General features: G+C 35.8%; 1 protein-coding gene and 1 long non-coding RNA gene across 5 annotated transcripts in view; one reads left to right on the plus strand and one right to left on the minus strand.

The window, feature by feature from the left end:
• Nucleotides 1-26,892, plus strand: part of GPC5 (glypican 5) — a 1,278,940-nt gene that overhangs the window by 473,510 nt on the left and 778,538 nt on the right. The window lies entirely within an intron of this gene.
• Nucleotides 21,901-26,892, minus strand: part of LOC139046511 (uncharacterized) — a 47,075-nt gene continuing 42,083 nt past the window's right edge. Inside the window, exon 3 of the long non-coding RNA XR_011506630.1 lies at nt 21,901-22,078. This is a non-coding gene — a long non-coding RNA (uncharacterized lncRNA). The remainder of the gene's footprint in view (nt 22,079-26,892) is intronic.

A 26,892-nucleotide genomic window follows, 5' to 3' on the forward strand; every position in this document is an offset into this window, starting at 1 on the left:
TGGGCTGTATAGATTTTCATGTCTGTGGGTCCCTGTCTTCTAATGTGTCTGATCAACCAGGAGGCCATTCTCCATGCTCTCACCGTGCTCTGCAGGAAAGGTACTAGATCAATTCTCTCCACCAGGACTCCAGTTCAAGGTCCTGCTTGCAACCATCTTCCCTCTGGCCCAGGCTATCATTAAGATTTAAGGGTAAGGAGACCATTCCCATTGCCAGAATGCAAGAGATTCTGCTTATTCAGGACAAAAACATACTCAGGGGACAAGGAGGACATGCCATATTTTAGTCTTTGGCACTAACAGAGCTAGACTCATAAATATTTGATTTATTTCTGCTAATCCTGCACAACTGAACTTTTAAAAATAACAAAAATATTCTATTATCAAATATAACACATACAATAAAAGTGCAGAAAACCAAATATATAGCTAAGTGAATCACCACAAAATGAAAACCTGTGTAACTACTCCCTAGGTCATGGAACAGAACATTACTGGTACCCGAAGTCTCCCCTTTTCCCCTTCCAGCCATGACTTCTTTCGCTAAATTCTATCCTTAATTCTAATACTATAGTTTTATCTGTTTTAAAACCTCGTATAAGTGGAATACACACAACATCTTCTTTTTTGTCTGGCTTCTTTCATTGAATATTATGTTTGTGGGATTCACCCATCAGCACGTCTGATGGTTCCAGTTGCTAGATATTTTCACCAATGTATGGTATTGTCAATTTACCTGTGTCACTGGGTATGGAGAGCTCTCATTTTAGACGTAATTTTTATTTCCCTGTCTACTTATAGAGTGAAGCACCTCCTCATATGTTCATTGTCTATATGGAAAACTCCTTTTGTACAATGCCTGTTCAAGTCTTTGGTTTATTTTCTATTGGGTTTTCTGTCTTTTCTTCATAGGTTTGTAAGCAATCTTTCCATTCTGGATGTGTGACCTTTATTAGTCATATGTAATATAGATGGATCTTCTCCTGCTGTGATTTGTTTTTATGCTCTCTTCATGGTCACTTTTAATAAAGAGACGTTTTAATTTAAATGTGGTCAAATGTATCAATAATTTTCTTTATTGTTAAATTTTTTAATGCCTTGTTTAAAAGTTCTTTCCCTACTCAAGGCTGTGAATTTATTCTCACATATTATCTTCTAGAAGCTTTATCGTTTTGCCTTCACTTATTTTTACAATATTTTATGTATGCTATGAGATAACGGAATTCTTTTTCTCTGTATGGATATCCAATTGCCAAAGCACAATTTATTGAAAAGATTGTCATTCTCCATTGCTCTTCTTGGCAAACTTTGTCACAAATCATTTAGTGCCCATATAGGACTGAATCTGCTTATAGACCCACTGTTCCATTCCCTTGTTCTGTTTTTCTATCCCTGCTCACATGCTATCCTATATTAACTGCCATAGATATAGAATAACTTTTGATAAAACTCTTTTCATCTTCCTCAGAAAGACTATCTTGACCATGGCATTTCCATATAACTTTCAGGAAGCAATTTCCCCCCCCCCCCCCACACACACACCCTGTTAGAAGCATTATGGAGATTACACTGAATTTCTGGAATTAATTTTAGGAGAATCAGCATTTTCAAAATGTTGAGCCTTTTAATCCGTAAACAAGATGTATTATTCTATTTATTTAGATCTTCTTTAATTTTTCTTTTCTTTTTAAGATTGGCACCTGAGCTAACATCTGTTGCCAATGTTTTTTTTCTTTCTCCTGAAAGTCCCCCAGTGAGTAGTTGTATATTCTAGTTGTAGGTCCTTCTAGTTGTGCTATGTGGGATGATGTGGACTAAGCCTGCCCCAGGTAGAGAAGCCCAAGGTGACCTGGCCTACATGCCGATCTATATGACCCGGTGGATTTTTATGGGTGAATTAGGGCTGCCCCATGGAGAGAAGCCCAGGGCATCCTCACCTACATGACGATCTATATGACCAGATTCGTATCTAAAGTTATATGACCATACAATAACCAGACCCCATCTGCACTGAAACCATTTAATGACTTTTTACATCATCTTTTCTTTTTCCAGTAAAAATAAGTCATGTACCCATGCCTTATAAATTTAGCACTAACTCTCAACTCAGGGAAGCAGCAGCAGCAGCTCTTTACTGCCCATGGGTCCTGTCCCCATGCTATTCCATACTGTTCTCTAAATAAAAGAGCACTACTGCCAGACCTTGAGAGTCCAAGAAATCTTTCTTTTGACTCTTCAGCTTGCCATCCCCGCATCATGGGACGCTCCTAAGAATGTCTTGCTGAGCAGTGCAAGGTGTGCCCCCAGGATCCAAACTGGTGAAACCCTGGGCCACTGAAGTGGAGGGCATGAAGTTCACCACTCAGCCACGGAGCTAGCCCCTCTTCTTTAATTTCTTAAAGCCACCTCAACCACCTCACCACTTGCATCATAGGATCGCCTGTTATTTTAGGTCTAGACACATTGTGCTAAATACAGTCTCATTAATAAAAATGGAACCCAATGTCCCTGCAAAGATACTACAGTGAGAAAATTGAAAATGGGAGTGATTTACTTTCCTTCTTAGTTCAAGAGCATGTTTTTCCCTTAGTATGGTAAAGTTCAGTTTAATTTAATAAATGGTGCCTTGTGGGGGTATGTGTGTCTGGGAGTGAGTTAGTACGTTTCTGATGTTTGGTACTATCTTGTTTTATAGGAATTTGAATTTGGCCTCCTGTTGCTTTCTTTTCTTTCACTACCAAAATTCCAAGGGACATCTTCCTCTTCCAAGGGGCCTCTCCATCCCAGAAGCAGTGCATTCCTGAGACAACCTTCAATGATGCTGGACACTTGCTGGGCATCTTCTGTGTATTCTCAGTGTTTTCACTAATTCCTTTATGGGATGCCCCTGGCTGATATTATCTGTATCTTCCACCGATAGGAATAGGACCCTGCTGCAGTCTCTTCGAATCATGTAATACTCTTGGCTCTGTTTTGGTGTGGTCTCTGGTGGTGGCTTTGCTCATTTCAGATGTTTGTTTCCCTTCCTATATGGAAATTGAAATTTTTTTTTAATTTTTATTTTTTTCGGATGAACATATTTCAAATTCCGTATACATTACATCATGTTCACCACCCGAACACTAATTATAGTGCATCCCCTCACATGTGACCCTAATCACCCCTTTTGCCCTCCCCCCTCCCCCCTTCCCCAATGGTAAGCACCAGTCCAATCTCCAACGCTATGTGGTTTTTTTTTTTTTGTCGTTTTTATCTTCTACTTATGAGTGAGATCATATGGTATTTGACTTTCTCCCTCTGACTTATTTCGCTCAGCATAATACTCTCAAGGTCCATCCATGTTGTCATCAACTCAAAATGGATTAAAGACTTGAATGTAAGACCCGAAACCATGAGACTTCTAGAAGAAAACATAGGCAGTATGCTCTATGACATTGGTCTGAGCAGCATATTTTCAAGTCCCATGTCTGACCAGGCAAGGGAAACAAAAGAAAAAATGAACAAATGGGACTACATCAAACTAAAAAGCTTCTGCACAGGAAAGGAAACCATCAACAAAACGAAAAGACAACCTAACAATTGGGAGAAGATATTTGCAAACCACATATCAGATAGGGGGTTAATATCCAAAATATACAAAGAACTAATACAGCTCAACAACAAAAAAACCAACAATCCAATTAGAAAATGGGCAAAAGACCTGGACAGAGATTTCTCCAAAGAAGATGTACAGATGGCCAACAGGCATATGAAAAGATGCTCAACATCAATAGCTATCAGGGAAATGCAAATCAAAACTACAATGAGGTATCACCTCACTCCGGTCAGAATGGCTATAATTAACAAGACAGGAAACAACAAATGTTGGAGAGGGTGTGGAGAGAAGGGAACCCTTGTTCACTGCTGGTGGCAGTGCAAACTGGTGCAGCCACTATGGAAAGCAGTTTGGAGTATAGCCCTCAGAAAATTAAGGATAGATCTACCATATGATCCAGCTATTCCACTGCTGGGTATTTATCCAAAGAACTTGAAAACACAAAGGCATAAAGATACTTGCACCCCTATGTTCACTGCGGCATTATACACAATAGCCAAGACTTGGAAGCAACCTAGGTGCCCATCAAGGGACGAATGGATAAAGAAGATGTGGTATTTATACACGATGGACTACTATTCATCTATAAGAAATGATGGAAATTGAAATTTATAACATTTTTTGTTTGTTTTTCTAGTTTTCAGTGGGCATGGGAATTGCTTTTTGTTTTATCTTATTTGATTTTCTTTGCTATTTTTGTTGATTTGTTTGAATTTTGGATGAAGAACACTGTGATTTGGTTTCAGGTGGTGTGGTGGTTCATTTTTTGTGTCATTGTGACTGAACTAAAAATTGCCCAGATAGCTGGTAAAAAATTATTTTTGGGTGTGTCTGTGAGGATGTTTCCAGAAGACATATCTGTCAGTTCACTAATTCTCTATTCAGCTGTGTCTAATCTGTTGTTAAAGCAATCCACTGAGTCTATATGTGTTTTTCCATGATAGAATTACTTTTACAATCAACATGTTCTATCTAATCTTACAGTTTCCTGTTCTTTGCCAAAATTTCCATTCTTTCTTAAATTTTTTTAAATATTAAGGACAGTTGTGTTAACCTAACACTATTGAACTCCTTTGAGTTTGCTTCCATTGTGTGTTCTTTCCGCTCATTTTATTTTTATCTCCTTTTTTGGGGACCTGATCAATTTCCTTTTGCCAGTTATTTATTTAGAAAGTTTTTGAAATGGTTTGAGGCCTCTGGAAAATTCTGTCATCCTCTAGACGAGATTTGTATTTGTGTGTGGAAGACACATAAGGATGTAAGCAGTCCAGAATCTTCTTAATCTACTACCATGGGATCAGATAATTAAAGATGGTCTTCAATCCCTGCAAGGACTGTGTAGTTCAAGTGATCCCAAACCAAGCATTGGGTTAGTTTTTTCCTCTCCTCATTGGCTATATAATTCCATTTTTATCCTCCATTTCTGAGAGGCAGCCAAAAGTACTATTCAGCTGCTCAACTATTTATCTCCTTTTAGGAACTCAGCAAAGGCCTCCAGGAGAAAAGTGGCCCAAAGACCAGGCTTACATATTTGAGTTTCTGTCTTTTTCCTCATCTTGGTCTATCTAATATTGTTTACTACATTAATACTCTGGTGCCTTATAGCAGGTTTAAAAAACAATTAGTCTAGTTTTTCTATTTTTTTTCTTGGCAGGAAAGTTGGTTTGAATTTGATGGTTCACCATTACCAGGAGTAGGAGTCCAAGAAATGAAGTCCAACACGTAATTGCATGACATGAGCAACACATAAATGGGAAAAGGCTTAAATTGGATTCTGTGACATATGAAACTTATATAATTTGTCTCAAACTTGGTTCCATAATTTTGAGTATATTGGTCAGGTAGCTCAGTTTTTCTTATATAGACTGACATCTAGAAAGGATGTTACTTGTTCATTTGACTTGAATTTTTTAAAAAATATAATATATCGATAATGACTAAGGTCACATTCTATAATGAAAACGTTATTTTTTTCCAGTCCTGGCATGAGAAAAATTAAGACCACCCATCCAGGCATCATAGAACTGAGTATATGACTGGGCTGTCCATTCAAAGGGCCTCATCCATCTAAGAATAGAGATTGTTTCAAAGATAGGCACGTGACCCAAGTGGAGTCAAACAGAATCTTCCCTGAACCTTTTCTACTAGAGGTAGCAAGAACTTCAGTAAAAGACATAGTTTTATCCAGTATGCTCAGGAAATTCTAATTTGGACAATATTTGATTATTTCTCTTTAACCTAGACTTTATATCTGTATCTCTGCTGTGATTGCTAGTTGCATTTTATCTATAGGATCAGTTCTCTTTGACCAGAAAAATTTAATTCCATTTCTTGAAGAATCTCGTTGTTCTCAAGTGCATCAAAATAGAATTTTGTTCGTAACGCTATTGAACATTCAACAAGTCAAGCTTAATTCAGGAAATTACCATTTAATTTTGTGTTGCCTAACATCACATGGCCTACAAACACATTCAAATTCAGAAGGTGAGAAGGTAAAAACATCTTTTCAAAAGATATTTTTAAAATTAGTTAATGTGTATGCAATTACATTATCAATTTCAACCTCAAAGAGGGAGAAATGGGATCATTTTGTTGAGATGTTCTTGTCTTGATTTCTTTAAAAAGTTACTTCACAATTACATTTTTCTTGGTTGGCTTGCTCACATCTTTCCCTTTCCCTTGGGCTCAAGGATGTTGTTTACTTGGAGCTCTGTAATGTTTTCCCATTTCAGATAGATTAGATGTACACTGAAACCTTTACCAAGAAGCAAAATGAATACCCAGACAGCATGATCAATAAATAATGTCCCCTTTTCTTATCTATTTACTGTGGAAATCCATCCCAGCCTCCTTGTTTAGTTAACCAAAAAGCCGTCCCCAGATTATCAATCCACCATGTTTGCAAGAATTTACTTCTAACATTTTCATTATATTTTATATTTATGTATAAATGAAATGATGTGATCATAGCAACACAAATTTTGATTAAATCCCTGCTCTTTATTCTATTGGGGCAAGATTGGACAAATTATAGTTTCTCTAAATCCCACTTTCTGCATCTGCAAAATAGGAAGATTCAGGAAGTTATTTTGAAAATTAAATGATAGGCCCATGAATGTATATCTAAATGTAAGTTATTTTTACTGAACTGAAACTGGTCAGCAATCTTTATAAAACAGGCTTAATTCTCAAGAGCTTATATTCTTGAAGATGAAATCAGATCTAATGTTTTCAAGAATGTAGTCCATGAATAAAAGTTATAAAGACAATAATAACAACCATCTGTTCCAGTCTGGTGGGAACATGCTTAGGTACACTGTTGCTATTCTTGTGTCATCATTTTCATTTCTTTTACTCTCAAAAGAAAACTCTCAAAAGCATGCACTTATGTGAAAGGTGTGGCTTTTTCAATGCACACGGTACAACTGCTGATGTGCACATCTGAGTTTTTGAAAATGAGAACTATATCTGCATTGAAAAGAAGAGGCATTAAGAGATATTACTACTAGCTTTACATTTTTGAGATTCAAGTATTTTTCAAATAGAAATATACTATTCTTTAAGCCTTCAGGTAAGACTCACATTTTTTTGAGTTTTATCCAAATTAGAATATTACTATAATATTTTTATTGCTTATTTTACCTAAAATTACAGTCACTGTTTGAAAGATTATAAGAATTTCTAGTTTTTTTCTGTGGCATTGTGCTTGCTTAGATCTTAAATGACTTCGAATATGTATTGTTTCCCTGATGGAGTGTGCTATAATCCATTTTCTTTGAAACACAGAGAGATGTGTTGTCTGAGTGTCTTGCTGGTTGGACAGAATCCTCTGGGGAGCACATTGATAGTAACCAAAGCGAGATGTTTAGCATATTCCCAGACACTGGAAGGGAGCAAGAATGTTAAGGAGCAGTGTATCCTGGTATTTAGCATGCTGCTGAAACTTAGAGGAACCAAACATTTTATAATTTTTGAATTTGAGCAATCTAGAAAAATTTATCCAATGCTAGGCAATGTTACACTTTACCATTTGGGGATGTTCTCAGGTTAACCATATCCTATTCAGGCCACTGAGAAAGCTGGACATGAGGAATGGATGGCAACTACACAGTGTCGAGGCAAAATAAATGGGTAGTCTACCTTAGTTCTGTTAGGATTCACCACCCCCAGAACAGGGCCTTCCATCTCCTATGCTTTTAGTAGACATCTTCCTTGGATCTCAAAATATAACTTCCATTTGATCATGTTCAGCTTTGCAATTTCAGAATTAAAAGCATAGCTTGCTTATTTTAAGCAAGGGCATTGAAAATGAAGTTTTCAGTACTATTATATGATTTATGCTCAACCCCCTTGAAAGCATTTCTTGCTTATACACAGGGAAGTTACTTGGAAAAGCAGTGGTCTTGGGAAAATTAACTACTTATATGCTTGCATTATTGAGGAAGAGATTTTGTTTTATCTTGTAAAGTTTATTGTGTTCTGTGGCTTTGTGCTAACCGATATCTAGGGCCAAGAGTTGGTTGAAGACCAATGGTGATAATTCAATATGTGATAGCAGTTAACATGTCATAATTCTACTAGTAATTAAGTAGTTTTCTTTAATAATATTATTCTTAGATTTTTTCCAATCCCTGTGTTGCCTATTTTTCGAGAGCCATTTTGATCACAATCCATGTGAAAATATGAATAAAGAAAAGATATTGATATTAATAATGAAATGCTGAGAGATCGATTTACACCAAATTTTTAGGGAAAATATGGCCATTGTGGTGATTGAAAGTAAAAGCATTTAATACTTGGTATAAAGAAAAATGAATTTAAATTTAAAAGGTCTTATAAAAATTCATTTAATTTAGGTTTGATCATATTTTATTTTTATGCCTATAATAAAGACATTGTAATGAAGGTATATGGTCTTTTAAAGTAATCAGTTTTTACTTACTGCAATTATGAGCAGTTGAAAGTAAAATTAATTTATAGGTTCATTTAGGAATTGAATTCTAAGGACACATGCTTTCACTACCAAAGGCATCTTGGCAAAGTTACTCAGCATTCAGATTGAATCATGATGATCTTGAATTCACATGGTCAGCTTAATAATCAAAATATGAAATAAACATGAAAATATGCATACTCAAATTCAATTGATATATAGATAGATATCCATTCTATGAAAGCATTTCCAACATTTAATCCACCTGATTTGAGTTATCTTCACTTGGTTGGTTTTGACATCCATTTTATACTTTTGTGGCATTTGGAACATAGGTCTTAAGTTTTTGCATAGCTAGAGACAATAGTATAACATTCCAAAATAAATTGTGGACAAAAAAGAATAAACCTTTCTGTGTCCCTTTGTCTGCAGTCCTCTCTAAAATTTTGCACTGTTATTAGAGGAGGCAATTTTTCTTTTTTTGCCTTCTCTCTTTGTGAATGCTTTCTGAAAACTCTGGAGTAACTGACCAAAAAACTGATTTTGCTGTTTTTAGGAACTTACAGGTCGGAGGTACCTGTGTATTCCCTAAGGGCACAGGCAAGGAAGGGTTAAAAAAAGGAATACTTTTGCAGAGCAAGAATCAGAAGTTTGTGACATGGTAAACTGTTGTCATTACCTCCATGATTCTGCCCCAGTGAAAGTAATTCATTTTCACTTTGATTCGCAATCAGAAATTTTAGTCTTGTCTCCAAGAGGAATTAAAATACTCTCTTTTTACACCAAAACTCAGACCAGAACACAGAATTCCCAGAACTGGGCAGGAATCAGTAAACCATAGTGTCCTACTAAGAGAAAGAAATATCAGTGTGGAGTGATAAGCAAAGCAGACACCACCAACATTTTCTTGGGTATCTGGGAGGGGAAAAAAGTCTTCATGGTAATGTGTGATGAAGAAAGCACCACATACTGGTATCCTAAATAAGCACCTGAAAATAGAATAAGAATGTGTTCAAAGAATAATTGAAGTACCAGTCCAAGTAAGCAATGTTGTATGTAAGGGAAACAAGAAAAAAGACAAGAATGGAACACGTAAAAGACAATTGAAAAACTTAGAAAGGGACAAAACAGAGACAATTTCACTGGCTAATGCTTCTCTCAATTTCTGCAAAAGCAAACATGAGCCCTTTCTCTATTGGGTTAGTGTGGTCTGAGAGCTCCTCCTTGCACCTGCACCCTAAGCCATGCAGAGGCAGAATCTACCTGATGGATGTAAGGGTGACTCCCATGCAACCAGAGTTGTCTGCTATATTGTAACTTAGTAACAAAGAGTAAAGCAGTTAAGAACGTTGAAATTGAACAGTGGGAAGCCCTGGAGTGTTTAACACACTTTAAATGTAGCAGAAAAAAATTAGAAAGTCTGACATAGCAGATAAGCAGCTAGGTTGTGCTCCAATATACAGAACATTGGAAATTTGCAATCCTATCCAGATTTTTTTCAATGTAAGGATGTTTATTCTGGTCAGTTAAAAAATTAGAGAGTTGAGGAGCTGGCCCCATAGTGTAGGTGGTTAAGTTTGGTGTGGTCCGCTTCATCTGCTCTGGTTTGTAGGTTCGGATCTTGGGTGCAGACCTACAGCACTCGTCAGCCAGGCTGCGGTGGTGACCAACATACAAAATAAAGGAAGATTGGCACAGTTGTTAGCTCAGGGCTCATCTTTCTCAAGCAAAAAAGGGAGAAAGATTGGCAACAGATGTTAGCTTGTGGAAACTCTTCCTCAGGAAAAAAAAAAAATTGAGAGAGTCCAATTCTATATGCAGAGGTTTAGATCCAAACATAACATTTGACAAATTATAGGTTGTCAGTATCTCAAATCCAGTAAGGCTAAATTGTACATTAAATGGATGCATAAAAACGTTTGCTTCAATCAGTTTAAGTATTTCATCTTGATTTCAATGGTGCACTTCATATCTATATTTTGCTACTATTTTTGCTATAATTAAGTTCTCTCCTTTCCTTGGTTATTAGGCAAGTAGAAAAAAATAAAAGAAACAACAGCTCTCTTTCACATTTACTGTGAACAATAAAGCAATATGTCATGAGCAATCTTGAGCCATACTGATGATATTCCACCTCAGAATTCAGGCAATATGACCACAGAATGGGAGAAAATTACTATCACTAAATCTGATCAGTGAGAAGATTAAAAACAAGCCTCTTGTAATCTCTTACTGCTGCCAGAAGTGGATTAAAAAATTGAAAGGCTCTCCGGTCACTTCATTAGGAGTGTCGTGAAGTATAAACCATAAATATCATTAGAATTTTGAACAACAAAGTGATAATTTAGCTGAGCTGTTCTTCTCGTAGAGCACATACTTCTCATGACTCCCTTAATGTATAAGCAGTTTTGACTTTATTTTCTCAAATCTTTGATTTTTCTTATGTACTTAGTAATGACAGGATAGCTGGTTATGTAAATATGACTGCTTATCTAAGAAGGTATATATGTCTCTATTCATACCATCATAGAGTCATAGTTTAAAACAAAGTTGATATTAGAAAGAATAGAGTCACAAATTCAACAAGAGTTCCCTTTATGTACGAATCCTACAAAGGAAAACAAACCTCCAATGAGCAAAGATTTCCCCTCCCTGGCTTCTGTGCCTCCATCAAGAGGAATGAAGAGGGAGCCCCAGAAATTTCTTGTACTTCACAAAATAGTGAGGACCTTACATCAGCATCAGCCTTGTGACCATCGGGACCAATCTAATTCTGCCTTTTATTAAAAGCTAAATTTGTTACAACCAGAAGCTAAAAACCCACTCTTGGTGAACCCACACTCCCCTGCCCAGCCCTCTCCCACCAGAGAGACTGCCTTAGCTGTTCCTTCCCTTCTGTCTAGAACCCTCTCAGTTCGGGGTTTCCTCCACTTATATCCTCAAGCTTTATGAGTCTCTACACCAATGTCACATTCTCGGTGATGTCTTACATAAGCATACTTTTAAAAAAACTAATCCCCTCTCCTCTCAGTGTGCGCTATCCTCCTCTCATCCTTTGTTTTTTATCTATAGCATATATCACTATTTACATATATGTGTGTATATGTAACATACACATATATATGTAACTCATTTATTTCTATCTTCTTACTAGAATATAAGCTCCAGGAAGGCAGGAACATTGCCTATTTCATTCACTGCTGTATCTCCTGTGCTTAGAACAGTGCTTAGCCTATAATATATAATCAAGAAACATTTGTTAAACGAAGGAATAAAAGACAGTGATATTGGAATATTTCTTGAGTTTATATCACTTTTGGGAAAGTTTGCTCTTAATGCCTCTGTAATAATTACTAGTAGCTAGTGAAAACAAAGTCACCCTCAAATGATGACTACAGTTTTGGATTCTCACAGAAACTAAAAGTAGCCTGATAAATGCTTATAACTATGAAGGACCATCAGAGGTCTATAATGAGCACTTATATAATATGTGAAGGAAAGGCATTTTCCTTTCTAATTTTGTCTCTTGGAGAAATTCCTAGTCCAGTTCAACCCTGTAAAGGGCAAACTCTAGCCCACCGAATCTGTGTTTTATAACTATGTTAGGTTTATTGTTCACTGTGAAAAATGTGCAAACGGTATAAAATAGTATTCTGTCTTCTTTGTACTCAAAATGATGGCATAGTCTGAAGCAATCATCAGAACTAAAATTGGAAAAAAATACCAAAATAATTTAAGTGAGCAAATAGCTAAATATATAGAAATGGTGGAAGTATATTTTTTTGATAGTCTTTGGTTCCTAAAACTATTTCTGTGAAATATGAAATTGTTTCCTAAACAAGCTATAGTTGGTTTTATCTGGAAAAGTTGTACCACTCTGATAAGCAATTAGCACTCTCTAAAGTTAAGAAATTGTGTGTTTTTAAAAAGTAAATAGGTATTGATTTCCATTTGGCTTGAAGAGGTTTTGAAACTCGATTTGTCTAGCACCACAGTGCCTTGCTATTACTTTTGTCTCACACTAGACTCTGATTTCTCTCCTACTGCGGATTCATATCCAGTAGTCTTGATCTTTAAATGTATCAAATGTAGTGGAAAGCATTTTACTTCCAAAGAGAACTTCCTTGATCTAGAAAGGTCTTACTATCAAAGATTTCTGCATTTTTCAGTGGGCTTTTAACCATTTCAGATTATGAAAATGAAGGGAGAGTCACACATACATACACTCTCTCGCACAGATGTAGTAGAGGCACGTTCTTTGATTAATTTATGAGTTTCATAGCACATAGACTTGGAAAATGATTAAGTTGACTGCATGATCAGCTCATTTGTTAATCAGCCTTGTTTTATCACACAGAATTTTTTTGTGTTTGTGTGAGGAAGATTGGCCCTGAGCTAATATCTGTTGCCAGTCCTCCTCTATTTTTTGTATGTGGGATGCCACCGAAGTATGGCTTGATGAGTGGTGTGTAGGTCCGCACCCAGGATCTGCACCTGCAAACCCCAGGCCTCGGAAGCAGAGTGCATGAACTTAGCCACTATGCCACCAGGCTGGCCCCCACACAGAACATTTTTATATTGTCATAGCATATATAGTTTTGGATGTTATCAATTTTATTTTAATAAATTTAATCATAATACTTAATCAAGTATTAATTCTTGAATTTGTCTTATTAAGCACTTTCTTGTGATCTATTTAATATGATAGAGTAAATTTGTATTTATGCTAGTGTGCAATTTTGTTTGTTTGTTTTTGTGGTGAGGAAGATTTGCCCTGAGCTAACATCCGTTGCCAATCTTCCTCTTTTCTTTTTTTGCTTGAGGAAGATCAGCCCTGAGCTAAAATCTGTGCCAATCCTCCTCTACTTTTTGTATGTTAGATAACTCCATAGCATGGCTGATGAGTGGAGTAGATCCGTGCCCAGGATCTGAACCCATGAACCTGGGCCACCAAAGCAGAAGATGCAGAATTTAACCACTTGGCCACGGAGTCAACCCCTACTGTTGTGCAATTTTATGCCATATATGACTATTAAACCATAAATATTCACTCTGCAATATGTGTACATTTCTTGCTAGAGGAAATATTCTTAGCAGTTTTCACAGGCTACTCTATATACATCAATATGTGACAGGTTTTCACTTATTACACACTAAATAATGGCCAGGTTAGCTCATATATATTAAAGAGAAAAGGGAAATATTCATTCACACTACGCTATGTATTCTGCACAATGTCATCACTTGTCTTCTAACTGATAACAATAGAAACATTGAAATTTTCTGGAAAAAGAAAATTAATTTAATCATTGTTTTCGTTACTCTTTTCAGAATAATATATGCATGTGGCTTAAAATTCAAGTGATACTAACGTGCTTATACAAAAATGTCTTCATTTTCAACAATTTTAGCTGTTTTTCATATTTATAGCTATTTTTCACATACGTGTACATAAATATGAAAAACAGCCAAAATATATGTATTAATTTTTATAAACTTTTCTTCTTGTTGTATTTATTTTGGAAAGCATCAGCCAGCTCTATATGGTACATGTTTTGAAGTACAGTTTTTTTGAAGAGCTCTTCCAGCTTTCTTATGATTACTTTGCCACTAATGTTTCACTAATGCCACTAATGTTACTGCTAGACTTACCTCTGTCTGATATTAGACTTTACAACTTTTAGGCAGTATTTGATTTGACCTTTTTTAAATACAACTTGCTAATCTCTGCTCTTTAATAGCATTTTTACCATTAATTTTAATGTAACATTGATATAGTTAAGTCTAAAATTATAATCTTCCTTTTTTTTTACTGAGAAAGATTCGCCCTGAGCTAATGTCTGTGCCAATTTTCCTCTATTTTGTATGTGGGTCGCCACCACTGTGTGTGCACCACCAAATGGTGTAGGTCCATACCTGGGAACTGAACCCCAGCTGCTGAAGCAAAACGTGTCAAACTTAACCAGTAGACCATAGGGCTGGCCCCTATAATTCTCCTATTGATTTTCCCTTTTTCATTTGTTCTTTGTTACTCTTCCTTATTTTCATCTTATCTGCACTATTAGCTTTTTATCCATACATCTTTTTTAAAAATATGGTTTCAGTCTAATTTTTGCACTGAGAACAAATAGTGCCTATTTTTATTCAACATACTCTTTACATTTGTGTTCAAATTATTAATAACAAAAAGAAAAGAAAAACAAAAATGGAAAATCAAACCAATACATTTTATGTTTTTGACCATCTGCAAGTTCTGAGAAGGGAGCAGTTTTATGTCATTACACATTTTAATGGAGATTAAGCAAAAAGCTAGAATTCTGAAGAATTCAAAGCTATATTAAAGCATATAACTAGCAATCAAGATTTTTGAGCTCAACATCTTTAATATGCACTCTATGCTATCATGTAAGTGTTTTAATGACTAATTATAATCATAAATAATCAATAAGAATTCTGGATATCCTTTTTCAACAGTATATGCCAATAAGTATAAAAATTTCTTTCTATAGTAAAATTAATTTTAGGAAAAGAATGACTACTTTGAACCCCAAAACAAAAACTGAAGGGAGTAGAACAACACTTCATGCTGAGCATAGCTTAAAATGATTGACTTGGTTGAAGGTACACTAATGGTTTCACTAGTATTTTTCGAAATATTGTTAGATTCCTTGGTTCTTAATCAATAATGAAATATTAGTTGTATATTAAATATTGATGTGTATTCGATTTTGTTTCCATTGGAAGAGAGAAGTGGGAGCCAAATTATCTTGAATAGGCATTAAATTCACTGAAATATATATATTTACAATTAAATAACAACTCCTAAAGACCATTTGACTCTTTCTATTAGCATATACGCTAATATCAAATGGTCTTTAGGAGTTGTGTTGTTTAATTTTGATAATACTCTTCCATTAATATTTTTTATAATATTTCGTATGCCATATAGTAGTTTAAAATACCATTATCTCTTTTAAAGAAATATCCCATAAATATTGGCCTTTAGCGTGGAAAGTGCAGTTTATGTGTGCGATTTTAACAACCTCTTGAACAGTGTGTAGATGTATGGGCGTATGTGTTTGTATAAACAATCCAAAAGGAAAAATTTAAATCTTCTTACTTGTTCTCTTTTGCTAAACCTTACGCAACTCTAAGATGTGAACCTACCATTAGGAGCACAAATTCGTGTAGAATATACTATGAAGCTCTGTTGCCTCGTGTCCTCAATGGCTAACTGATAATTAAGCTATGGTCATGTTGGTCACAAATGCCCAGTAGGGATTTTTCAGTTTTAAAATGGAGAGGTTGCTGTGATACATGTTTACGGCCAGTAACATATCTTAGGTTTACTTAGAATCAGTAATAACCAAAAGAAATTTGCATGAGATAGAGAGTGTTTTGGATATTCCTTGGACCCTAAGTAAAAATGAAAAAATAGAACTATATTTTTTCTCTTTTTTTTGACATTGGCTAGAACTCATTTATACTGTGGCAAATTTTGCCAGTTTGAGCAGTATTAGTTTTCTATTTGCTGCTGTAACAATTTGCAACAAACTTGATGGCTTAAAAAAAGAAGTTTAAGGGTCAGCTCTGTGGCCGAGTGGTTAAATTTCTTCATGTTCCACTCCTGCAGCTCGGGTTCGTGAGTTCTGATCCCAGCTGTGAACCTACTCCACTCATTAGCCATGCTGTGGAGGTGTCCCACATACAAAACAGATGAAGATTGGCACAGATGTTAGCTCAGGGCTAATCTTCCTGAAGCAAAAAAAAAGAGGAAAATTGGCAACAGATGTTAGCTCAGGGCAAATCTTTCTCACCAAAACAAGACAAAGCAAAATAAAAAAACAAGTTTATTGTCTTATAGTCCTGTAGTTAAGAAAGTTCAGCATGAGCATTACTGGGCTAAAATCAAGGTGTTGGCAGGGCTTCATTTCTTTCTGGAAGCTCAAGGGGATAATTCATTTTCTTGCCTTTTCCTGCTTATCCAGGCCCCCACATTTCTTGTCTCATTATTTTCTCCATCTTCAAAGCCAGCAGTGTTGCAACTCTGTTCCTTCTTTAGTTGTCTCCTTTCTTTCTCTGGCTCTACCTATCTCTTCCACTTTTAAGGAAACTTGTGATTACTTTGGGCTTCCCAGGATGACCCAGTTTAATCTCCTTATTTTAAAATCAGCTGATTAGCAACCACCACTTCATCTGAACCTTAATTCACCTTTACCACACAACCTAACATATTCACAGGTTCTGAGGATTAGGATGGAGACATTCTTGGGAATTATTATTCTGCCTACTACAAGTAAGTTTGAAGTTTGTTGTCAAGAGAAAAGGTAGTGTCTGCTAATCCATTCAGGAATTTCATATTTCTTTCTTTCTCTTTTTAAGCTAGATACACCATTCCAATAATATTCTTAGATTTGGGTCAATCCATGATATATTTTTTTTCTTTAGCACAAAAGCTTTTGCCATAATAAATAACTGATTTATTTCAGAACTCTTTTGATTATGTAGCAGTGGTGGGGGAGATTCTGTGAAGCTGATTTTAGTCCATAGGATTAAGCTACTCAAAGAAAAATAAGATATGAATGAATTGGGCATATTTTAAAAGCTTAAACACATTGGGGCTGGCCCCGTGGCCGAGTGGTTAAGTTCGCGCGCTCCGCTGCAGGCGGCCCAGTGTTTCGTTGGTTGGAATCCTGGGCGCGGACATGGCACTGCTCGTCAGACCAGGCTGAGGCAGCGTCCCACATGCCACAACCAGAAGGACCCACAACGAAGAATATACAACTATGTACTGGGGGACTTTGGGGAGAAAAAGGAAAAAAATAAAATCTTTAAAAAAAAAAAAAGGTTAAACACATCTAAATATGTTTTTACTTTCTTCGCTTGTAAGTACCTCAAAGACACAACTGTGTCTTATTCACATCTGTATACCCATGGATTTACAAGCACAAAGTGGATCCTAATAATTGTGTGTTTAGTAAATGAAAGCAGCTATTAAAATATTTGTATAAATGTTTTGACATCAACAATTAAATAATAAAATGTTAGAGTCTGTTGTTTTTCTAAAAAGTAAGACAGCGGTTTGTATCTTTTAATTCTACCACATTTTTTAGTACATCTGCTAGAATTTCCAGAATCAGAAAGCCCCAAAATTATAACAATAAATTTTAAAAGCCAGTGAATTCCTGTGGGAGTCAGATAATCATTTAATTATTGGTTTGTGTCATTTGTAGAATTGTAAAATATGCTTTTTCTATAAATAAGGGGAAATGAGGTGTTAAAAATAGATACATGACAATAGTGAGCACTGAAATAGCACTCAGTTTGTTGCATTACAGAATAAATTAAGAAAGAGAATGCTCTTCGATTTTTTCAATTAATTTTTAATTTAGTGCCTATTTTTGCAGAGAATAGCTGTATACTGTCGTAAGATACTATTCCATGAACTCGCAGAATGTTAATATTATGCTGAATAAAATATTTGACTTGTGTTTCACTTAACTTAGACTCGCCCAGTGCCTAACATAGTATCTAGCAACCAACAGTGTCTTGGAATTGTTTTCGAATGACCAAGGAAATGAAAGTGTTACGTTTTCCAAGTGCTTCAACATTGAGGGGAAAAATTATATGTCCACATTCATTTTTCAATTTCCTTTATTTGCTTAGAGACTTCTGGTATGGATCTGAGGCCATTTTTTGATGTTGTCTTAAATCAAATTACATCCTGAATGATCAGAAAAAGCCATAAAATAAATAGAAGATAAGCAAAAGGATCCTAAAAATATTTTTCCAAATATAAATTTTATTCATTTTACATATAATTTTCTTCATCTGTCAAGGAAAAATAAGGCTAGCCATATAAAATTGTTAGAAGGAAAAGTAATGGTCAAATGTGTGTTCACTAGAAGTATATAAAATACTAAATGAATAATGTGAGTGCATCATACAGACTTGAACATTTTACACCAGAAAGGTGCCTTGATTTTATTCCAAGCAAATGAGAATTGCATGTATTTTAATACGAGTTTTGGCTGATTCAGCCAATATTTGGATTTCATTCTTGATGTGTCTATGACATCTTGATTGAAACATAGATCTTTTTGTCCTTAACAATGTTCCTTTGTTGGGAACATGCACACCCATGCACATACAGCAAATTACAATCTATTCTAGACAAGGATAGAAGGACACACACGTCACAGAATCACATTGGTCATACAGAATAGGAGCAGAGGTGGCATCTCTCCCAGCAACTCTGATTCCCAGAATATCTGACAGAGAGGTGGGACAGTAGCATAGCAGATGACACACATCCAAGTTGGGGTCGTGACAGATGTGGAAAAGCTACTTTTATGCTCATTAAATTCCTTTTTCACTTAGGCATTACATTACTATTGAGGAATAATTTATGCAAACAATCTCTGCACTTAATGCTTCTATTTAAGAGAAAGTTTACAGATACTGGGCACTCCTAGTTTTTGAACCAAATATAGCATTGGTGACCCTCCATCCTCATCTGGGGAGAAAAGAAGAGTAAACGCTTGAGTTTCCCTCCACACTATCCATCTGCCCATAGTTTCCCAAAGTACTGGAACAGCCATTTGCCTGCTGTAGCTACTTTGAGCCCATTATTTTGATGACATTGAAATACATGAATAGCTTGGTCTGCCTGTGACCTGGAGGCTAATGCTTGCCTCCAGTGCTCCTGGGTACCTTCACTTCTGTGGTGGTGGCAGATTCGGGCTTGCCTTGGGCATCATAAGCTATTCAACAGGCTAACAGACACCTACAAAGTAAAAAGCAAATACTTTAACTTTACATACAAAAGGCATAATTTTATATGAGAATATCCTCAATAGAATTATGGAGGGGATTATGAGTTAATAGTAAATATTTGCGTTTGTATATTAAAAATATGAAAAATAAGAGACAACACACAGAACTATTGCCACAGTCCTCAAATGAGTGTGTTCAATCTTACTGTTGCCAATCACTGTCTTACTTAGTCTGTTACTTAATACAATTTATAACTTATTCTGAAATTGTCCTATATTGGTAAGTGGTTGCAGACCTGGCTTACCACTCACTACTTCAAAACTGCTCTATTTATGAAAAAGGAACCCTCATACACTGTTGGCGGGAATGCAAACTGGTGCAGCCACTATGGAAAACAGTGTGGAGATTTCTCAAAAAATTAAAAATAGAAATACCCTATAACCCAGCCATCCCACTACTGGGTATCTATCCAAAGAAGTTGAAATCAGCAATTCCAAAAGTCCCATGCACTCCTATGTTCATCGCAGCATTATTTACAATAGCCAAGACGTGGAAGCAACTTAACTGCCCATCAAATGATGATTGGATAAAGAAGATATGGTGTATATATACAGTGGAATACTACTCAGCCATAAAAAAGGATAAAATTGCCCCATTCATAACAACATGGATGGACCTTGAGGGTATTATGTTAAGTGAAATAAGCCAGATAGAGAAAGATGAACTCTGTATGAATCCACTCATAAGTGGAAGTTAAACATATAGACAAAGTGAACTGGTTGGTGGTTACCAGGGGAAAGGAGGGGTGGGGGAAGGGCACAAAGGGTGAGGTGGTGCACCTACAACATGACTAACAATAATGTACAACTGAAATTTCATAAGGTCGTCAACTATCATAATCTTAATAAAAAGTTAAATTAAAAAAACCCTGCTCTATTTATCTAGTATCCTCAAACCAGTTTAGTCAATGTTGGATTCATAGTCCTCATTTTACATGAAGTCTTTGAAATTTTTCCCAACATGTGCATGTTTAGTATTTACCTAGTGAGTAGAGTTGACTCAGTTATTGAGAATAAGTGCTAGGAACTTTGTGAAGTGTTTTTGAAGTTTAATTGATTTAATTCCTATAGACATCCTGTGAAGTGACATAATTATACCCATTTCACAGATGGAAAAAAAAATAACTTCAGAAAGTGAATGATTTACCCAAGATCATATATGTAATGGTAGAGTCAGAATTTAAGTCTGTATATGTCTGACCCAAAGCCCATACTCACAAACATCAAGTTATAGTGCCTAATAAATTAATGAATGACTATTTTCAGCCTCAGCAAGGGAATCATTTTCTCTCCTTCTTTGACTTGCTTGTACAGTCCTTTAAACCCATCCTTTTCTGCTTATGTTAACCCGTAGATGACCTCATTTTTGTTTCATGTGTTTTTTGTTTTTAAACATCAATATTGTCACTGCTGTTCCATCTGGATCCATAAATATACCTCAATGATTTCTGCTTCTCTGCCCTCTGGTCATTCATTTCCAGTCAGAATATGCTTATTCACAATAACTCTTGCATCGTTGCCCAGATCTCGCTCCATCTCACAACATGCTTCCCACATTAAGGTTCTATGCACTCTAACTGAAAAGGATGCTTTCCTCCTTTCTCTCTTGGTTAAGTCTTCAAAAAGCTTTTTAAAATATCGATATGAACTAAAATAAACTTTCTCATCATATAAAACTGTTTCCATTCTTAACATTGTTTAAAATTTCAGTCGCGCGAAATAGTGTCATGACTCTTTCTCTCTTTTTAGGGTAATATATATTAAAATTCTTGCTTCAGGTAAAATATTCTTTTCAATCTCACCTCCAAATAGGTGTTTATCTACTTAAGTGCTTTCGAGATAAAACTGTAGGCATATTTCAAATGGCCAAAGGCATACTTATCAGTGGGATTTTCCCTCTTACCTCAACTGATTTAATCTGCTGTAATATACCTAAATTATACATCTATTGCATTAGCAAAGAACCTAATACCTTTATATATTTTATGGCTATGGGTATAAAAATTATAATTGTGAACATTAGCATTTCATTTTCACAAAGCAGCTGCCAGTTTGTGCTCCCCAAGGATTTTATTAAATTTGTGAGTAGAGTTGAAAGTCATCATGGTTACTGAGATCTATTCCCTGTCATCATACATCAGAAATATTCCTTCTAAAATGATACTGTCAGTGGCAAAGGTATGTAGGAACTAATCTCTAGCCTTTCGTATGGTACTGTACTCATCATTTTTGGTCTCATTTTTGTGTTCCTTTTGTTTCATAAGCCCCCTTGTGGCCAGAATATGGGCTCTGCACTCCATTATTTATTGTCTGCTCTCTGTGCTATTTTTGATTTTTAAATAAATTCTAATTAAAATTAACTTTTTTTTTTATAATTTTCCTAAGACTACCCAGGACTCAAGAAGAAAAGGCAGAGAAAAGCCTTGAAAGAGTGATTTTTTATTCTCTCCTCTTCCACTTCCAACACCTCCTATAAAAAAAAGTCTTCTGTTTACACAGAGAAAGACAACAGAGTTCAAAAGGAGAAAAAGACGTACCTGAAAGTTTTGTTAGTTTTCTTCTCATCCCTTGCTCATGCCCAGATGATGGAGAAAGTCCAAGCCATTGTCTTGGGTTCATAAGCAGGTGAGGGGTGCACTGTCACAGAATTCCACATTGGAAGTGGTCAGTGAAGCTTATCCTGGGGCCTGGCTTGCTTCTGGTCATGTGGTCCAGCTTATGAGGTAGAAATAAGGAGCTTAAAATATTGGACCAATGGTGTCAAGACATACACAGTGTGTGTGAGGAGTGAGTGGTCTTGTACCCTTTCTTCTGTCTATGAGCCACTTCCATCCTCTTTTCTAGTATATGTATACCTATGATAGTGTTTCATTTTTATTTTTATTGTAGATAATTACCTCTTTATATACAACTAAAGTTCAATGTGATGCTTGATGTTCCAGCTGATGTACAGTTAACCCATTCTTATTCTTTTTCTTTACCTTAGGCACTTTATAAGGTGAACTAATACTATCTTTATCTATCTAGTCTGTCTACCTAGCTACCCAGCTAGCTAGCTGGCTATCTGTCTATCTGTATATTGCACATACACACACACCTGTGTGTATGTGCATATATACATTTGCATATGCAACCTGGGAAAAGCTGCATAAAAGTCAGTTTTGTGATTTTTTTGGTTCTTGGGCCAGTTGGAATGAAACTCGGTGCCTAAAAATATTTTTTTAAAAAACTGATGCAATAAAAATCATGGTTCATGGATAGGTTTGGATGATGCCAAATTATAAAAAGCATTCCCACAGCATTTCTGAGCAGGAGGTGGAATCATAACAAAAATTGTTGCTTTTAGAGAAAGGCAAGAAGTGTGAGGAACTGACAATATTTTCCCAGTGCACCTGTCCTTTCCTCTTAAGTGTTCTAAACTCTGGTTTTTTCCAAAAAAAGTAGTGTATATTATTGTGGAAACAAATTTTTATTCAGATATTTTATTTATAATAAATGCAAATTATTTATTAATAATGTAGTTTCCATTTTCATTCTATACATTTTTCTGTATGCTTGTACATTGTGACAATATGTATGAGACAGTAAAATCCTAAGTCCAGAACCAGACTGATTGACCTAAAAAAAAAATTAACTCTTTGAGCAAATTAGAATTCCCAAAATTTTCACTAAGGTAAACAGAGACACTATCTTAAAGGTATCTTGTGAAGTAATGATTTTCTTTCTTTCTTTCTTTTTATTTAGCTGAGCATCAAGCCAAGTGGGTTTGTAATTGATTAAATAATCATAGAAGCTACAGGCTCTGAGTGCTATAGAGCCATATAGATAATGAAGTCAAACTATCTTATAAAGATATTATTCTATTTTATAATTGAATTATATTGATACTTCATTTTCTATACGCATTCCTACTCTGAGTGTAGCCAAAGCCAAACTTAAGATCTAATGAGACGATATTGTCTCAAAAACTCTTCACTTTTATCAGGATTAATGAAAAATCATTTTTGGTGAAAACCAATGTAAGTAGCAGACATTACAGGGATGACTAGACTTATGGCTTACTATATTTTTGGAGCTGAAGTAGTATAACTCTCTGTCCATAAAAAAGTTTCCTTCTATTAACATGTTTCAGAACTATGTGATTAGAAAATTCAAATGGCTAGATGTTTAGTGATTTGTTTTGTTTCCATGGGTGTGTAGCAATTTTGACAGATCATTCTAAGAATTTAAAATCCTTCAAGTATTTATTTGAACTATCAGCATATAGCCCGCCAGTCTTCACAGCTGGCTCTCAGCGTTTTGGTACCTTGAGCAGAATTGCCAGGATTTTGCAATCATCAAGTAAATTAAGTTGTGGAATAGGTCTTTGTTGAAATCATGAAGGACTCATGTGAAGATAATTGAGAGTCATTTCTAGTATTTTATGTCTGATATTAATAAACATATACTTCCCTTTTAGGAGAAAAATGAAATAAAGGACCTACCGAGTTAAAAATGGCAGAGAAAACTTTTTGGTAGTTTTAATTTCTACAAGTGTCATTTTTTACCTAGAGGGTAAATTTCATATTTGTTAAGAAATTGGTCACCGCATATTAATGGCACACATTGTATAGTGCTTAAAATGTGCAGAGCGATTTCACAAACATTTTATTCTCAAAATGTCTCTGTAAGGTTGGTGGCTAGGGATTATTGTAGTTATTTGACAGTTTAAAGGAATGAATCTCATTGCATGTAACTTATTTTATCTTTAAACATGTCCTATCATTGTATAGACTCTTCTCGAGGCAATTTTCCACAGTTTCTCGTACCACAGGTACTAAATCCACCCGTTCATTTGACAACCTAATGAATGAACGATCAAGAACAGTGAATGGGCTTACCTGCACTCATGAGTAATGGGTGTGGAAGATCCAGCACAGGACACAACAAGGGTCACTGTTCAGAGAAAGACCACCTACCCTCCTCCCTGAAATACAGATGTCCCTTGTCCCCTCTTCTCTAATAGCCCAATATATAAAACACTTGTCATCAAAATGGACACAACTAAGAACAAATGAAACTGTAGATGAACTAATTCTCCAAATTGCTTTTGAAATACAGATTTTAGTGGAAAAATAATAAATGTCAGTAATGATAGATGTCGATGTGGAGAAAACAACTATGCATTGCTGGCTGATTCTTAATAACAACAGAGATGCTTTGCTGACTTTCTGCTTTAAGCCATGTTTCAAAATGAAACACTATGATGATTAACATTTTAAAAATATCTTATCCCTCTTTGTGTTTAGGGGAAAAAAATCTCAATAGAAAAAAAATGAACTTCTTATGACTCATTAAATCAATAGGACTACTATAAATCATACACCTGTTATAGGGAGATAGTTTAATATAGAAACAGCAGGTCCAGCTGTTTGACTATCATGTAGCATATGGGGCTCCGTAATTGGACTCAAATGCTATCTGCTAAATCATCTACACTTGTGTTAGAGTGTTGCGCTTCTGTAGGGAAGGACAATGAAGTTCTTGAATTGCTGCTAGGCTGAGTAATATTCTTCTAAGTTCAGGTGAATATCTCCTCAGTGAACGTCTACTTGTTGAATTCAGTGGGTTTCCTTTAAAGTAGAATCTAAAACGGATTTAGTTCGCTATGCTATTTATTATGTGCTTTATTTGGCTTTGGGTTTCAGCCTGACATTTGCTTCACATTTTTTGTTTGCTTGCTTTTCATACCCAGGATTTCTACCTTAGACATTGTTCATGTGGAATCCAATCTTGTCAGTTTAGTAACCCCTGTGAATATTTGCGGTGAGAGTGGGATGGGGAGAAACAAAGGGAAAACCAAGCAAAATGATTTAGTTTGCAAATTGTTATAATAAAAAAGCGAGTCCCTCTAATAAGAGCTGGCACGTCATGTCCCAGCATTTAGGATGTGAGAAACCTACCAACAGAGCTTGAAGAAAGTCAAGAGTCACATCCCAGGATGTTGGTGGCTAGTAATTCATATACGATAGAATGTGTCCCAATATGATTATACTTTTTTTCCTGCACATGGATTCACTAATATAACTCTTCATCAGAATTAGCTGTTTTTGTTTTGTTTTATTTAAATTCAGACTTCTGAATCTCCTTCCAAACTTCCTTATATGATCCAGAAATCTGTATATTTATCTAATTTCCCCAGGGAATTTTTACTTAACTAGATCAGCATAAGCATTTGAAAATTATCACACAGGATGGGCAGGGGCCAAGGAGAGAAAGGGGAGGGAGGAAAAAGAAAGGACATATCGTTGCTTAAGCCTCTACACTATAACAAACATATGCTAGGTAAGGAATTTGCCCCTAGCTCATCTAGTCCTCAAAACTGATGTTCAGTGAAATTAAACAGCACACACAAAGTTATAGAATGCAAACAACCTATAAGCGATGTTTTGGCCTGTTGTTAGATTCACTCCTGACCTTTTCTTCTACTCTGTGCCATGAAGTGGTGGGGGAGTCATCTGCAGGCTTCATAATCCAGGCTCCTGCCAAGGAGGAAGGGAGGAGCCAGGCTTTTTCTCTCACTTGTAGTGCCTTGGGTAGCTTCTCTGGGTCTGGCTCCATCTAAATCACCTCCAGAGCTCCAGCTTTTTGGGGGCAGACTCAGTGTGTGCAGCTCTTGATAAGTGACCCCAGCTCCTAAACTCTGGTTCCTCCATTTGTTTCTCCATATTAGGAGAGAGAGCAGTTTCTTAGGCTATTAATCTGTAGATTGACTCACCATCCACTGTTTGGTTTCGCAGGTTTTTCTTCACCTGTATAACCAATTCCCTGTAATAAGTTCCCTTCACTTTAAATACTTAGAGTAGTTGCTCTTTTCCTGGATGGATCTTGACTGATACAATCTAAAACATCAACTTGAAGTTTCCGCAGGGATGTAGTAAAACAGATGAGGCATGCCAATCTCCCTCACATTAAATATCAAATGTGACAGCTTCAAACACCCAATACAGTCTATAGAAAATTAACCATGAATCCATTGCTTACTGAAGGAAATTGAAAGAAAAGCTACTAAGAAAATTAGTTGTCACCATAGAGATTATAGGCCATATCAGAGAGCAGAAAATGCACCAGACTGCCTGAGAAACTCCACTAAAACTAGAAATACATCCAATTTAAATATTGTATGGCAAGCATGCAATATAAGTTTGCTGATGAACATAAAGACAGCAGCAAGAATATGGGACAGAAAGAAAACAAGTGTCTTAACTTGTTAACTTGTTGCAAGACTTTACTAGAATTAAAAGAATAATGTTTTAATATAAGAATAGACATAATTGAAGCCCTCAGTTGGGGACTCCATCAATTGCTGTTACAGTAATCACTTATTAAGTTCACCATCCTCCCCTTTTCCCTTCTGTTGCATTCGTTCAGGTAATACCTTATTATTTCTCAGGCCATCTCTCTACTTGTTTTCGATCCTACCTCCTTCTCGATAACCTTAGACTCTTTCAAATTACAAACAAATATGCTTCCCGTCCTAATTCCCCTGC

Source organism: Equus asinus, chromosome 11 (genome assembly GCF_041296235.1).
Source record: "Equus asinus isolate D_3611 breed Donkey chromosome 11, EquAss-T2T_v2, whole genome shotgun sequence".
NCBI lineage: Eukaryota > Metazoa > Chordata > Mammalia > Perissodactyla > Equidae > Equus > Equus asinus.